Raw genomic sequence first — 17,005 nt, 5'->3', positions numbered from 1 at the left:
CAAATCCATTTTCATTTTATAATATATCCTGACTGTATAAGCTAGTATTAAACATAACCTGTCTGTTTTAGAAAAAAATGGGTCAAATACTCCACTGACCGATGAACAGCAAATGCAGAACTCTTGCATATTTACTGTGGCATTGGTGCCCTAAATTCCTTTCAAGTGGCAGAACTCTAAAGTCAGGACAAAATGTAGCAATGCTCTATTATATACCGATTTTAAAAGAGATGAGTGGGTTACAAAATAAACTGAATATATATATATATATATTTTTTAAACTGTTTGAATATCATACAACAATTAGCTTTAAGAGTCACCTGCCTGGTGTGTGCCAGTTGGAGAAAAATGTGCAACTTGGAGAGTTCCCTTGTTTATTCAGCACAATTGTGCCCCAAAGCATTTTGTCAGGCAAGAAAAGAAATCCTGTCCTAGCACGGGATGAGACCGAATCCCTCTGAAACTGCAGCCCTCACCAGTGGATGTGCTTAAGATCGCGTCAGAGAAACTCCCGGGGAATGAGGATGAACCGGATGCGTTCAGGTCCAACCCTGCTTCCTCGGACTCTGTGATGTGCAGAACCGCCCATAGGCCTGAACTTCCTAAAAGGTGGCTTTCTCAGGGTTGCACAGTGGATTCCTGCTACAAAGCCCAAACACGTCTGGGTTTTGTATTAACTAGTAGCATACATGGTGTAGTAGACAGAACAGTATTGACAACAATGTGGGGTTTCTTCAATTAAGAATGGCAAACAATGCTGAAGCAATTAAAAATAATGAAAAGTTGAATAATCACTCTCTCGTCACCCTTTTATAAAACATCATGATTAAGTCTTAAAATCTCTAGAACAACCCCTTCGTTTCACATAACAAAACTAAAGGGGGTGGAGGAAACCTGCCCTCCCATAAGCTCAACTGCACCAGGTCTTTCAAACCCTCAACCAAAGCATCTCTCTCTCTCTCTCATATGTCATGCGTAAGATTCGTGACTACAGCAGAAAGACATGTGATGATCACCAGAACTAAACTTTAACGCCACTCTGTCCTTTGGGGACAGTGAGACATCAGGAGTAGGGCATCTCTTTGCTGGTAATTTTCTGTCTAATTCTGGAATGATGCAGTCTACACCAGAAACTGCTCATTCATTCCCTCTCCTTTGACAGACAGACATCTACCACATCATAACACTCTTAATAGCTGGGCAGGAAAAAGCCTAAATCCCTCCCTCTCCCTCCTTAAGTATAGAAAACTGCATCTGTGCTATTTACAGATTTGGATGCTTGTCTGGACTGAAGGTTTTGTAAATACAACCTATTTTGAAGTCAGAGGCATTAAGAGTCAGATGAATGCCTTGAGAGAAACAATTCAGATAGCCTACGATCCTCCCAGTGCTCGTGTTCACTATTGGTTGACCCTGAAACCTCAAAGGCACCCAGCCAATATGAAACATTAAGACCCAGAGACTAAAGCAAATTTTAAGCTGGTTGTATCTGGACCTTGGCCTACAACTGTTTCATAATCCAATTTATACATTCAGAAATAAACAAACCAACAAAATAAAACCAAACAAACCTTGCATAATTTATGTGCTCTCCGCACGCCTTGTTTCCCTCTGCATCCTGGGGCGAAAGCACGGAGGGTGGGTGGGGTGTATTCTCAACACTGCCCTTGCCGCTTCACGAGCTGAAGACGTCTTTGCTGGAAGTCTTTATTTTCGTAGTGCTGGCAATCTGAAAAACAAAAACTGTTTTGTTAACACATGTATCCCTAGATACATTAGAAATAAGTTTAGTCCTGAACCACTGCCAACTAAATCATTAACCTCTCCCATGCAAAGCCAAAAACTCGCATAAAAAAAAAAAAAACAAACAAACAAACAAACCAAAAAAAAAACCAGCTAGAAACATCTCTGCTCAACTCATACCTCGCTTAGGCGTTCTGCGCGGACCGCTCACGCGCAGCAGCTAAAAACTTCTCTCTATACACGAAGGGAAGTTAGAAACCACTAATGCAACACATTACAAACACGTGCTTCAAGAGGAGTTTTTCTTAAGCTGTCCAGGTTTCTGTCTGGGAAACACACAACCAGGAAAGGTGGCTTGAAACGGGCCAGCACCACCACGGTCCCTTTTCTACAGTGGTGGCATCGACAGTGAACAGTGCCTGCAGCACGACAAGACTGCGACCCACACAAGAGCACCTTCAGGTTTGTTCCCATATGTTCTTATTTAAAGCTTCTAGCATCCCAGGCCCAGACAGGCTATCAAATCCCAGCCAGGACCTCTGGAAAATAGCCGCACATCAGCTACAAAGACCTCCCATGGAAGTTTTCTGGCACCAGCGGAGCCAGGCTCTGAAAGGCCGGCCACTGCTTTTGAGCAGACTGATACAGAGTAACCAGCTGCTCTTTTGCCCACACCACCTGAAAATGGTAAGACAGAAGGACATAGCCACTCTTCTTGTTGAATGCAAATACATTGAAGATGGTGTCTAACAGAGCTCCCAAGAGCTGGCAAGGAGAACTTCGTACTCTACAAAGTCTGTCATTTTCATGCTGCAAAGTGTCAGACTGTATTACAATATTTTCTGCGATGTTTAAATTGGCACGGCTGATTTTCAACAGCTTCTTCACGGCACACAGCACCTTGTCATAAAAATATCCTTATTTCTACAACAGTTAAACTGACATACCACAGAATTAAAACTAACACAAGAATTTTATCGTACTCATGCTTCAAAAGGCAGATCTTACTGAAAAGCCTGATGATGGAGTCAGTACACAACAAAACAGATTCTCAACTAAAATGTTACATGTAAACACGTAAAACAGAAACTAGGGGTTACTCCCCCATCTAAAGCTGTCAAGCATACAAATAGGGCGACATAGTGCTAGAAGTTTTCTTTTTATTAGATTACTCAGTGGAATTAGAGCAAAGTCCCAAACTGACTTCACCAAAAACCAAGTCTGTCCCATTAAAATAAAATGCAGACAAAATAGCAAATAATACAAGCTGCAAAACCACCATACAAAAGGGACAAATTAACAATGGGCCAGCAAAGTAAAGAGCAGTATCAGGCTGCAAGTTACACCCAAGAGGAAACGTGAGTAAGAAGGTGTAAGTGATATTTTCCTTAGTTGTTACCATAAAACCACTTTGTAAAGTTCCAAATACAAAATAGAGACTTGCTTTTGTAGTGGGGAAGGGTATGTATCCATCTACACAGAACACTCAGAGCACAGACCACCAAAACCCTCCTCATCGTCGCTGTAAGAGACGCAGAGCCAAGCTGCAGGGCAGGGCCGCAAGTGCCACGATGATAGCGTTCAGAAAACACCACCATGACCCATGTGCCATGGATCCCTTCTGTCGCAAAGTTCATAGCGCTGCGACCGTGCCGGACATGTACTTTTTGTCATACTTACTTTTCCTACACAATGGCACAGCACGGATCCGCCTCTCAAAGAGACACAGCGCTTCCTTCACCATGGTACCCAGTTCCCAAACACCAGCCACTAAGACTTAAAAGACTTGGACAGTAGCTTGCTCTCACCCGCATGACTGCAAAATCCCTGAACTGAGAAGTGCCCTTCTTCTTCCCATGTTCCAGCTCACTGCAGAGAGCTGCTCAGGCATTTTCCATTTCCAGCCCTTCACAGACAGGGCTTCTTTACTGATGCTTTGACAGACACGGAGTGAGACCTAGTATGATGCTAAATGCAAGATCCTTGTCAGTATACACATGTAATTTCAACAATGTAGAGTTAAACTTTGCCCTCATGGGCAAACCTGACTCCCCTGGATTTTTGCTGGCCCATAACTCTAGGGGAAATGCAGCTGGCTGTTAGCTAATTACAGCCGTGGTGACCTGACGGTGCTAACACTCAGTCACCCCAAATTTGTAAATGTACAGCTAAAGCATTTCAATCTGGGCAACAACAGTCAGAAATGAGAGCACGTTTATAGCAGGCAGATGGTGTACTACTTTTGATATAAAAGAACCAATTTACAGCAAAGAAATACAAGAGCTCCCTACCACTCAGGTCTTACTTGGAGACTTAGGAAGGATGATATCCTGCTCTGTTTGAAGAAAGCTTCCCAGCCAGGAAAGAGGGCCAGATTTTCTGAAGTGCTTCCAAGCACTCCCAGCAAGCTACCTCTCAGGGAGGTCACAGTGCTCCCCCACAAACACTCCATCAAATGTTGAAGGAGGTTTGCCACGGTGAATACGCACTTCCCAGCAATGCGCTGCCAGCTCTGTGATACCCATTTCCCCATATCTGCACAGTCCTGAATAATAAGGCTTAACGTAAGGAAAATCCATAGGCATCCAAATACAGGGTAAGATGTTGCTGCATACATACATGTAGAGCTTCACCCATTCAAGTATCTTTTTAGAGCAGGCTAGGAGGAAAAAAGCATCTTACACCGGTGGTCTTACAACACTGCTCTTTCCTCTTTCCCCTTTCCCAAAACAAGTCTTTTAATACCAGGATTCTCATCAAACTTCTACCGAGGGCAAAGCACTTCTGAAGGAATCAACCTGAAAAAAATCTTTCATGCATCAAAAAAAAGGGGGAAGGGTAAAAAAGAGAAAGTAGTAATTAAATAACAAAGAACTGCTGTACTAAAGTAACAGTCACATAAACCTCACGCATCCCAGACTGAGACTCTAGCCTCCTGTACACTAACAATGACAAAATCCTGTGCACTAAACATGGCAAATACAACACCAGAAGCTCTGCCGTCTAGTTAAGGACAGACAAGTAGGCATAGCTGTGAATGTCTTAACAGAATAGACTAGACAGTAAGTGCTATGGTACCAGAACTTCAGTTTGCCATTAGTCTCGTACTCGCACTTTCATTTTCCTGCTGAATATGGGAGTACACAAACATAAACTCCAGCAAATGGCTAGCTGGCATGGCAGTGAAGTAAAGACATTAGTACAAAGATTCCATGGGCCCTTCCAGCTCTACTGTAAAGTAAGAGTGAATTACGTTATACACTCAATAGCAACATTCAAGTCACAGACGTAGTTGCTCAGTTGCTAGCTGGGAAGGGCAGTACAAACTCCGGGTAGGTGCCACCTGCACGAGCAGGGAGCAAACACCAACTGTTGGGGTGTTTTTTGCTGGGTTGCCAGACATCTTCAGTACAAACTATTGCCCTGGTTAAAGCCAGTGTACAATGACCAGGTGCTGAGCAATTCAGGAACACAACTCTACAAACACCTCCATTCGTTTCAGCTGCGGTACATCTCCTATGTCGAAAGGGAGGTATGAGATGCTACCAAACCTCAACAGGTCTGGCAAGAAGGAAGCAGAGAGGTGACACCTGTTCATGTGGTTCCCCTGGAGGATTAGCTGCTTGGAGCCAACTAACGACAGCACAGTGCCCTCCTATAAAGTGCACTGCGAACAGCTCTCCAGGAGAGTTATGCACAGTATACACATCCAGACCTTGACCTCTCGATCATCAGAGAGGAGAGAGATTTTAACTTCTTCTGTGCCATCTATGTTGAACCAACAACCAGCAAACAGCCTGTGGCAGCTGTTGTAGCCTTCTGCACAGTCCCTTGGTTTGCTGCATGTGGTTTTCTTGGATATCCACCCCTCCCCTTTCCCCTGGAGAAACTTGGGAATAGTCTGCAGATCAGGTGTAATACCATGGGAAGCTGCTCCTGCTTACAGGAAAACAAAACAAACAAACAAAAAAATCCCACAACTTTTTCAGCCTAATCAAACAATTCTAAATGTGCCAATGTACTGGAGACACACATTCAGCATATATTCGGTATAAGCAGCAGCACAGCTCCTGAGAGTCCAGGCTGCCCAGTGACACACTGAGCATCAGCTCACGGGCAGTAACCCCCCTGGTCCGCAGGAAGGGACCATTTACTGAGTGCATGGGTTCGGCCTGCCCGCAAAGGCAGGGCTGTGCCACAGTGTGCAGCTCTGCCCAGAAGGCAGAAGCCGGCTGCACAAGGAAAGGTGGACTTCACTTCCCTGTGCCTGGGTGTTTGTTTCGGGAAACTTTACGCTCCCGAGCAGAGTTTCAGGATCTACCCTAACCGCTCTGTCAGATGCAAAACTGAGCCAAGCAGGTATGTATGTGTGGGATGATCCAAGGCATTTCTTTCCCCGCCTCTCTTGCTATTTTCAGAATACATTTCTGAAAGCACTTGAAAGTATTTTTTATTTTTGTTGGTGATTTACATTTCAGAGGCAGCACATGAACAAAAGTGCTGACCTTTTTCCTAACCTTTCACTGATCCTATGAGAAAAAAGAACATCTTGTTAACATTACTTACCTTTAATTCACTGATTCTACACAAAACTAATGATCATCATCTAAAGCCTCTAACTCTCTACTCAGTAGTTTAATTAGAAAGATGATCATTGATTAATCCACTTGAGTTACTCCGGAGAAGGTGTGACTGAACAGAGATCACTCCACCCCAGAGAAATGTGCATTAATTAGTTCTGCATTAAAGTGCTTTCCCTCTTTATTCAACTTCAAAAAAAAAAAAAAAAACAAAACCAAACCAAAAAGAGCAAAAACCCACAACACAACCACCAAAAACCCACACTTTCAGTGTTAAGCTTCTGAGGCATTTTTTTATTTTACTTTATTCTTTGGGAAGTCTCACATTTTCTCACCTTGGATTTCATAGCCATCTCTTTGATCTTTTTGAATTATTGTGTTTTTACAAAATAAACAAACCCAGGCTAGAGGTTCAATACACGTTTACAAAGCCCTGCCAAAGAACTGCAGTCATGAATGACTTGGCTCAGGCAAGCAATGAAGGATGACACTGATACTTGACAGGAATGTACACAGCGTTACATACATACCACAACTGAAACCAGGTATGCTCCCATCCAGCGAGTGGTCCCACCTAGAAAGACAATCAAAGAGAAAACCTTATTTAAAGGTTTCCTCACTCTTATTTAAGCTCTCATCAAAATTTCTCCAGCCATAGACTGGCCTACAGCCTGATCATGAGTCTTCTAACCCTGAAAAATGGGTAAGCCTTCCTTGACCGTATCTGTGCACCACAACTCACGCTGCCCGTAGTCTGGTAAAGCTCATGCTTCACTTGCCCTTAGGGTCACAATTCAGTCTGCTGATGCTCTGAACGGCAAGAAGGGCTGGCTAACTTTTCACGTTCCATGAAAATCCCCTCCTGGTCTCTACACATGAATAGAAAGCATCCCCACGGCATGACCTTCTCCTTGCCTACTGCCCTCTGACCAAGGGGGAGGCCATCTCCTTCCCACAGGTCTAGGGACAGAATGGCTGATCTCCAGGTGATTTCAAGCAAATAACCCTCCTGCTCCATCTCCCTTTGTCCAGGAAGGTCTCCTGCAAGGTGGCAGGTAGAATTGGTGACACAGCTCTGTGTAAGGAGGAGCCCAAAACTTCTCCTGGTCACCAGAAAGTGACATTAGGAAGGCAGACATGGGGCAGACTGGACAGCCAAGCTAAGCAGGGCAGGGAGGGAGGAGCAGAGCTTTCTCTTCTACACCCTAAATTACATGCTTCATATCATCTCTTCTCTTGTGTATGCTTCTTCTCGTACTTGGCATACTTATTCACCTTCAAAGCACAAGCCACCACAGGACACACCACAGCCCTGCAGAACTCCTGGTACACAGTTAGAAAGGATTTTTCCATTGGCCGCTGTCAACTTAATACATAATCAATATGTGGCATCAGCAGAAGTCAAGCGAGAAAGCTGACCCTACATCAGCGTGCCATTTTAAGAGCATCCAGAATCAATCCATGGTGAATCCCTTCTCCGTTGCCATTATGCCTGCTGGTGGAAAGGTTTTTCCTAAAATTGTTTATTTCAAGGTTATTTCATCATCAACAAGTTATGGAGAAAAGAAAATAAGCCTATGTTATTGCAAAGGACTGGGACCAATAACTAATCCTTACTGAGGCTTCTAATGGTCTTGCCAACACCCATAGATCAGTTCAACAATGCAGACTTAAAAAGAGGGTGACCGATGGCGAACGGACACAGAAATACCAGAATTGAGCCTGATCTACATGAGGTCCACCACAAACCCACAGCTTTCTAGTGGTGAAGGGATTAGATCTGCAGAGAGTGCAAGCGAGGCCCCATCACCAGCTTGGGACTATCAATTTCAAAACATTTTTGCAGTGAAGCAACTTCAGAAAATAAACATTCCTAGCCAGGCAGAGATCAGTCATAAACCTTTTCTGAAATGGAGATGAACTCTCTTATTGTGTATTTAAAGCAACAGTATAAACCAGGCCATATCTATATAAAGCAACGCTGTGGGCTTAAAGCAAAAGCGGCGTTATTCTCTGTCACAGCTCAGGCTGAATACCCCAGTAAAGACCCACAAATGGCGCTACTGTTCAGGACCGAAAAACAAAAAAGAAGTAGTCTTCATTTCCTAAGCAAAATTTCAAAAGAAATGAAAACCTTTTGCAGAAAAAAAGTTAGACATTATTTCTGTGGAATTCTCCATTTAGCTAACAAAGAAAGACAAAAAAAAGTTGCACGTAGAAAGGCGAGCCTCAGATTTCCATAAAGCTAGCAACATTATCAACGGGGCATTGCTCACATTTGGTGGTAGATACCAAATTTAACACTTAAATATCTACATTTTACAGATACCATGCTGTAAGAAATGCTTTGGAAATACTACATTATCTTATATTTTTCCAAGTACTTCATCTTCCCTTTTCTAGCACATTAATCTTGTATAATTTTTTAGTACCTTATGTCATGCACAAGAAAATAGCCTGATATTTTAATTCTGTTTTCATCAGGACTTTCATAATTGATTAAAAGCAAGAGAAATGGTGGGAAAAACTGACTTCAAAATATTAACCTGAAATATAGGCCAAAATTCTGCCTTTTTGCTTAAATACGTTTGTGAAAAATTCAGCACATCAAGATAAACATTGAAGGGAAACACTGGAGTTCTTCCATCTTACCTCAGCACCCAAAATCCCTGGGAAGTCACCCACCATTAACTCCAGCTGCCAGGCAGACAAACCTATAATTTGCCACACCGATTAAGTCTTATCTAAGGTTTTATAACACAGGGTCTTGAACAGCTTAATTGTTTTAGTTCGCTTTACAACTCTTATGTTTTTTTCCAAACTAAGAGCATAATGTTGATGATAACACTTCCACTCACACAAGTTTTAATTAGTGGCATTTTTGTTGGTGGGAGCATGCTTTGAGATGGGCAGTCTCAGTGCTAAGGAACAATCCTTACAGAATATCCTAATAGCCTGAACAGGCTGGAAATGCTAAATGGCATATCATGACTGCTGCAGGTTGCTAGGACGTCCATGGCAACATACACCGTTGGGCATGAAATGTGAATGCAAATCTGAAGGGTGACAAAACATCATTCTTCATCATGGTTAGCACGACAGATTAGCAGAAAGATTGTAAAAACAACCTAGTCATTTATACTCAGCAAGCAATTACCTATTTGTTGCAATCCTGAGCTGTTTCTTAGCCCACTAACTTGGCCAACACTAGAGGCTGGCAAGTGCTTCCCTCTCCCTTTGCACCTCACCTGCCCAAAGATAAACTCTTCCTCCCAGAAAAGCTCCTGGTGCCTTCCAGGGATCATGACTGAGAAAGCAAAGATCTAAAACACTTCTCACTAGGAGGAGTATTTTGTGCCTTCTGAGCAAGCTGAATATTTTAAAAGGGCTTAAGATAGGGAGAAGCAAGATTTATCAATGCTATTATAAATGTGAAAGAACAAGAGGAACATGGGAGGAGGGAACCCAAACGACACGAAGCTGTTAGACCCTGACTGGAGCAATGCTGACATATCATCAGCAACTTCTTTCTCACCCTGCAGAATGACTCAGACCTAACCTTAGTCTGGCCATCAGCCTCAAGTCATCAACCTGTGTTATCCTGATTTCTTCAACAGCTTAAAAAGATAACATGCATTAGATTCTTGGTTTTGTTGTTTTATTTCAACCTTCATAAAACATCCCAGTAGTATTTTCAACCTTCATAAAACATCCCAGTAGTATTTTCATGCTTAGCTATTTTTAAATAAAACAGATAGATCCATCCCCTCTATGGAAGTCATGACTCCACCAGTTGTGACTTTAAAATAACAAAGAATTATCGGTAAATCCTAAAACCTGGCAGTACTAGAGCCTCCCTGCAATCTGGGAAAAAGAAAGGTAGAAGACAAAGTTATTTTTCAGACCTTGTTCCCAAACTTCAGGCATCACACCTCTCATCCTAGGCACTCCTGAGAGTGGTATATGGACCAGAGTATAAATTCTACTCCCAGCTTCATCAGCAATTAACTGCACGAATGATGACTAGTAAAACAGTAGTGATTTCAACTGCTTTTCAATTATTGTCTCAAGTATGCCTTGGCATAAAGCTTTACTGAATTTGGAAGACTATTAAATGCCCAGATACCTTTTCCTCCAACAAAGCAGAGGCAGCGGGAACCATGGAGCTACCCAGCTGGGTGCTCCGTACCACCCATCGTATTCATCACCCCAGGCACAGATGGAGGCTGGTGGGGTTGAAGCACGTTTTATAAAGTGGGAGTATTTGAAGATTTTATCAGCAAGCCTCTAACCTGCTCTTGCGAGCACGTGCAGATAACAATTTTCACCAACTCTGGTAGGGTGGTAAATCTGGGTTAATTTCCATGGGGCTGCAAAAAGCACCCCGACTCCCCCTTTTACTCCCTGAAGGTATAACAACTCTTTGAAGGAACGGCTGGCTAAATAAAGTTGACAAACCTCTCTAATTTTCTGTAATGCATTCTTTTAAAAACAGTTGCAGTTCTTCCATTGAAAACCTTTCCAAGAGGTTTCAGCCTGAAGCAGAAGAAACACTGTGGAAGTTTTTTGTATGAATGACTGAAGGCTGGCAAGAGCTAAACACAGGTAAATATATGAGGTTAGAATATGGGAGGCTTGCTTAAAGGTGCTCCTACCACCTCTATCTACCATATTTTATACATAATACTGTATAATGCAGTTGGAAACGTAAGGGCATATTAAAACAGTTTTACAACACTAATGGTCCACCCCTTCTGTTGTTGTTGCTTCGGTATTTTAAACAGGGGAAGGCAGTATTACTGTCGTTTTAGCAGTATAAAATGTGAAACATCCAGATTTCTGTACTGAAGGTCCCTCTCTTGGGATCTGAGGCCAGGAAGGGACCACCTGGTTCAGCCAGGCCTGCCACAAGCAGCCAAGCACTGCAGACATCTTGTCTGAAGGGTCTGCAGATCATATAATCCGTCCGTCCACATCACGATTCACAAAACACTTCATGAGATCCGACACAAAACCTGCAGCCTGTGGGAAGGGACCAAAGCCAGAGACACAAAGCGTACGAGAGAGCAAGAGAGACTAGAGACCTTGCAAGAGACCTGCCGCAACACAGGATTTTCTATACTAAAGGGCACCGCTCTATCACCAATCCTCATCATCCATGGAGACAAGAAAGAAAAAAAATCAACCCCCTAACTCCTAAAAAGGAATTTCGAAACAGATCACATACGGCTTATATCACAAATCACAGCAGGTCCTTCACCTACCAACTACATCCCTCTCGGTTCCTACACCAGGGCACCCTACAGCACCCCTGGGGCTAACAGGGGGGGTGAGAGGGGGAGTCACAGCCAGAAGGCGGCATTGAGCAAAATCCCCTCTGGGTATGACCCTCTTCACTGTGCACAGAGAGGCTGGAAGACCAAGCTCCTAATTTAGGCACCTCAGTAGATTGCTTGCCTGAGGCAAAACAAATCTGAGCCACAGAGTATCTTTCCTACCTCTTTTTGAGCAACAACAAAAAAGAAAAAAAAAAAAAAAGAGGAAGAAAATTTTTTTCCAGGGGAAATGTAGTTTAAGAGGCCGATACCCTAGTAAAAACTTAAAGTTATAATGAATTCCAGGATTCATTCGAGTACTCCATTCTTAAAAAACACAATAATGAAAGGCTTACATATGAAATTTAGTAGTAATAACTTTGGGGTCAAATCCATAGTGATTTCTTTGGCAAAGCTTTCACTGATGACACTTAAATGTGATTTCAGTGGGTGTTCTGCCTGAGAAAGACCTCGGGATTGGCCCACATTCTGTATATTTAAGTCACCCCAGTCCCAGTATTATACAGCACCAACCAGTCACAAAACCTAGCATTATTTAAACCATTTGCGTGCCAGGATCTCCAATTGCAGGGTGCAAAAGCCAGCAGGAAACATTGATCATTCCCTTAGTAGCAAACAAAAATGCAATCTTTTTTACTTGGCTTTCTTATGATATCATTTACCTTCTATAATAGCACTTGCTTTTTTTAAAACGTGGATTTGCACAGTATTCAATTTGCCAGTTTCCCCATATAGATGTAAATTTACTGAAATAGCTGTTCACAAAATCCAAAGCCCAAGGGTGGAGTCCTAAAAATAAATATATGTAGTTTAAGATCTTTTATATCCATACACGATAAGAAAACTGTTTTTTTTCTGGTGATCCATAAAAGGGGAAGAATGGGAAAACCGCCAACAAGCAAACAGAAAATAAAAATCCGTATCTTTTGTCCTACCCCCTCAAAATTGCATGGATACTTCGACTCAACCACTTGGCTAAATGTTTCAAATGTTGGTTTTTCAAAGTATTTAGCCATATAAACTACCCTTTTGTTTCTGTTGGCTTCAAATGTTCCTAGACTCATGAATTCTTCCTTATGTCTTATTATTCAAAAAAATACAGCCAACATTGCCTTTACGGAGCAAGAAAAACCTGAGTATCATTTTCCAGTTAACTCTTCTGGGTCTGCATGAAAGCAAAATCAGCAACAGCAATTTCAGGCCAGGTTTTCTAATCATTGCACCTAATCACTACCATGTTAAAGTATTTTATTTCCCAAGTCATACCATAGAAAAATCTTTACAATCAATGCAAACTCAAGGCACAAGAGTGGTGGAGCACACGCTCTAAAAATTTATAATGGTCTACGTACCCAAAAAATAAGAAGCGGCAGTAGGCGAGACTGACTGCCCTACTGAATGCCACAATCCCAGAAATATTTCATACAGAGAGCATTTCTTTTTTTAATTTGAAAGACTTAACTAAGTCAGAGCTGATAGTGATCTCCCACCTTCCAAATTCAAGTATTTCAGTGAATGTAGCCTCCATTGGCACTTCTATGCTCTACTTTTACACTATCACAAAAGGAAATTTTATAATTGTCATCTTTGTAATCTTCCAAGTATTTTTTCAGTCTTTTGTCCAGCTTCTCTGACATATCAGTGACTGAACAAGCGATTTGTCTCCACTTCCATATTTTCCACTTATTTAACCCCACACTCAGATGACGAATTTGTGACGTAGCTATTTCCACAGCAGGTCGATGACTTCACAGCCAACGGCTGACAGTCACTGTCTAAACAAGTCCAAGAAAAGGCTGCTTCAAACACCAGCCACCCTAGCAGGAATAAAGACAACACAAAGCAGCGAGGTGTCGCCCCTTAAATACCACAGGTACACGATTTGCAGGTCTCTCCCTTCATTCCCAAGGACCTTCCTTCCTGTGGCGTTCTTCAGGACCAGAAGAGCCAGCCAGGAGGAACTCCAGACGACTCCAAACAGAAACATATTTTCCCTTGCAAGCATCTAAGTTTCTCCACCCGAGCCGAGGAATGAACTCCACAACACAGCAGTGAAAATTTGCACGCTGCTATTTTTCTGAAGAAGTGCTGCCCATCCCAACAATTCCTGGATGAAAAAACAGTATTCAAACTACAAAACCATAAGTTTACAAGTTGACTCTTTAGTCAGAGAAACGTGATTTCTTCCAACTTGAAGGAATGTGACAACAACAGCAAATCTGACCCTGCTTGATAAGTGGCAGGCAATTCTCCATATAAGGTGAAAAATGTGCTAGTGCAGCTCATGCAACACTGCTAATTCCTTGCCTGTTCTCAATATTCAAGAACATAAATGAACATATAAATCAATTTTGTAAGTAAACCTTTTGCATGCTTACAGCTATAAACCATCTAGACCATGCTCAGCATACAAGGAATTTTGAACTTAACCATTTAATCCCTTTTAAACACAGAGTGCATTTACGCTTGGTATGTATATTGCAGTAGCGCATAAATTAATGTAAATCTGAGAGGTCCTGGCCCCGTTCAATTCCTAAATTCCCTTTATACTTTACCGTTCCCCAGTCATCCCACACATTCCAGCCCCTGACTAAGAAACCCGCTGCTGGCAGCACATCCAGCACGCCAGGAGAGCAGCCAGGAGGAGGGCGAGGAGGGGGCTGAGGGCTGGGTGAAGCCCGGCAGCCCAACACAACCAGCGGTCACTCCTTCTGCACGTCCCCCGGGCTGCTCCGTGGTAGAAGCGCTGGAGTAGCGGCACAGGACTGCTGCTACTACTGTTCAGCATTTTTATCTTAGCTCTGGTTGTTCAATAATCTCTACGTAATAGCAACAGAAATATAAGCAGCATTTACCTAGTTGTGCATTACAAGAAGATTGCAGGCATCGCTCACTAAGATTGATGGAAAGACTTCTATTGATTTTAATGCACTCTACACCAGGCTGTAACAGCAGAGAAAAACTACTATATGTTATCCCTTCCCCACAGAGCAAGTTACAGCATCTGCAAAAGAGGTATCGGACCTGGTAATGAAATCCACTTTGTTTTGAAGTTAGACCCAAGCCCCAGTCCCATCCCGGCCCCCATTTCACTGTTTTTTACACAATCGTGTCAACACCATTATGAGTTATCTTAACGGTCTGACAAATCACCTAATGAACCAGCTGGCACAACAATCCACGACTACTGTTTTCTTTTTTTGTTTGTTGTTTTTTTTTCTTTTTTTTAAGGAATGAAGTATCAATGGCCAATAGGGCATAAAAGAGAGGAGAGTCAGAAAAAGTCCCCAGGGGTCTTTTGGAAACCACCCAAAGCTGATAATCCCATCAGAGGACAAAAGATTTCCTAAAATCTCATTGGCAATGGGGAGAAAAAGCCAAAAGGATTAATATAATTATTTAAAAAAAAAAAAAAATCTTGAAGTCCATGAACTACTCTGCAGAAGTTGTACTCTACAAGTCAATGACTTGTATGAGAAGCACAGAGGGGAAGTTTCCACACACACTACACATATACATATAAAAGGGGGGGGGGGGGGGGGGGGACACACACACAGTAGGAAAAAAAGTTAATAATTTTCTTGAACCTTTGTAAGAAGATGTGGAAAATTTTGATTTGATTATTTTACCTACAGAAATTTCTTTACATCAAAGAAAGATCAGATGATGGCTTCAGATTGCCAGCCTTCCTAGTTTATCCACATTCAGCCAGCTTGCAATACTCCCAAGGCAAGAAAATCTAACATAATGTGCTGAGAAGACATCACAGACTGCTTCATTGCTAAGCGTAAACGTAGGCTTCTATTGCACCAAATACTTAACAGCCAAAAAATTAACCTGGCCAGGAAAAGAGAAACGGAACACATTAAATGTCTCAAACCACAGGGATGAAAAGTGTGATTGGCATATGAGTTATACCAGTCTTTCACAGCTTTGCTCATTGTAAGCCCCTTGAAGTTCAGGTTACTGGTCTGCAGACAGAGCACAACATGCTGCAATGTCACAGCTATTAAGAAACTCAGCAATTGGGGATGACCAGCTACAGTGACTTCTTCTGAGAGGTTTCCCTCCATCTATTAAACAACAACAAACACCTTGTCAAAACTCTTCCACTTTTCCTTTAAAACATTTTTTGTCTTATCCAAAGGACCAGCTTCAAGCACCAGGCAGGTCTTCAGCTTCTCCCTGTGACAGTGCCCTGACGCATACAAACTCTAGAACTGAGGGGGTTGAAAATGAAGAAAATAATCAATGTGCATTTACCAGCTAATTATCCTGCATTTGGCTAATCATGGTAGTATTAAATCATTTATGATTGCTGACAGGGCCATGACTAGCTTGTATTTAACTTTCTGCGTCTCAGCTTGCACATCTGTAAAATGACAGCACTGTCTGGGCTGCCGAGCTTGAATGAACTGCCACAATCTGTGACCCATCCAGTACCACGGCTGCTGCTGGGCTACTTCACTGCTTACTTTCCAGAAACATCTTGAATTTTTTGTATCCTATCCCTACCCTTTATTCCTAGGACGATTTTAACATTTAATCGATTCTAATTATTAAAATACTCTATCTAGTATACCTTGATTGGCAAGTTACTTTTGAAGGGATTACTTTGTTACCTGACAAGTTTAGACTAATTTCTGAGATGTAACTTGCAGAATTCCACTTGAGGAAGCGCTAAGGAACCCACCAAAACCCCCGAAACAACAAAAAAGCCCAGCCACGTTGACATGATCATGCCGCACACACTTCACAACCTGTCTTTATTGCCCTTTATGAAGCGTTAAGAGCATGTTTCATAATTCAGAAATCTGCCCCCTCTATGGTTTTGCATTTCAGAAAAAGGTAAATCTATAGTAAAATATAAACCTGTTAAAAACCTGAAAAAATAATGAGGAGGTTTGTACCAGACCCCATTCTAACCATTTCCAAAATGGACTTTAATACAAAGAAGGCGACTATCTCAGTGGTTTCAAAGAATAATAAAACTGCATGCAGCTTTAACAACAAATATCAAAAAATACATCCACAATCAAGAAAAGAAAGGATGCATCAGAAAAGCTTGATGGAATAGATTAACAGCTTCGGGAGATTAATGTTTAATACGTTTATGGGAAAGAGAAAGCAAAGGAGGGGTCTATTCTAATTATAATACTTACTTGCCTGCAAAAGTAAAAACAAACCAATCAACAACCACAAGAACAACAAAACACTCGAGGTGAAACCTGTTTCTTTTTGCAAAATAAGTATAAAAGCAAATGGGACTGCCAAACTGGATAACAAGCTGATATTCTTCTGTCACGTGAGTTTTAAACCACAGAGGCTAGTGAACATGGACATAAT

The 17,005-nt window shown here is 42.0% G+C and overlaps 1 protein-coding gene across 2 annotated transcripts in view; it reads right to left on the bottom strand.

The window, feature by feature from the left end:
• The window catches only part of TIAM2 (TIAM Rac1 associated GEF 2), a 175,718-nt gene that overhangs the window by 140,355 nt on the left and 18,358 nt on the right, over nt 1-17,005 (bottom strand). For both annotated transcript variants that reach the window (XM_087773418.1, XM_087773417.1), the window contains exons 2-3: nt 6,854-6,897; nt 1,572-1,729 (exon numbers count right to left, since the gene is read on the bottom strand). The gene's annotated coding sequence lies outside the window, so the exon portion shown is untranslated. The remainder of the gene's footprint in view (nt 1-1,571; nt 1,730-6,853; nt 6,898-17,005) is intronic.

The sequence above is a fragment of the Nipponia nippon genome, unplaced genomic scaffold, assembly GCF_047370975.1.
Source record: "Nipponia nippon isolate SJK-2023a ecotype South Korea unplaced genomic scaffold, ASM4737097v1 scaffold_4, whole genome shotgun sequence".
NCBI classification, from domain to species: domain Eukaryota; kingdom Metazoa; phylum Chordata; class Aves; order Pelecaniformes; family Threskiornithidae; genus Nipponia; species Nipponia nippon.
This window is presented reverse-complemented; position numbering and strand designations above follow the sequence as displayed.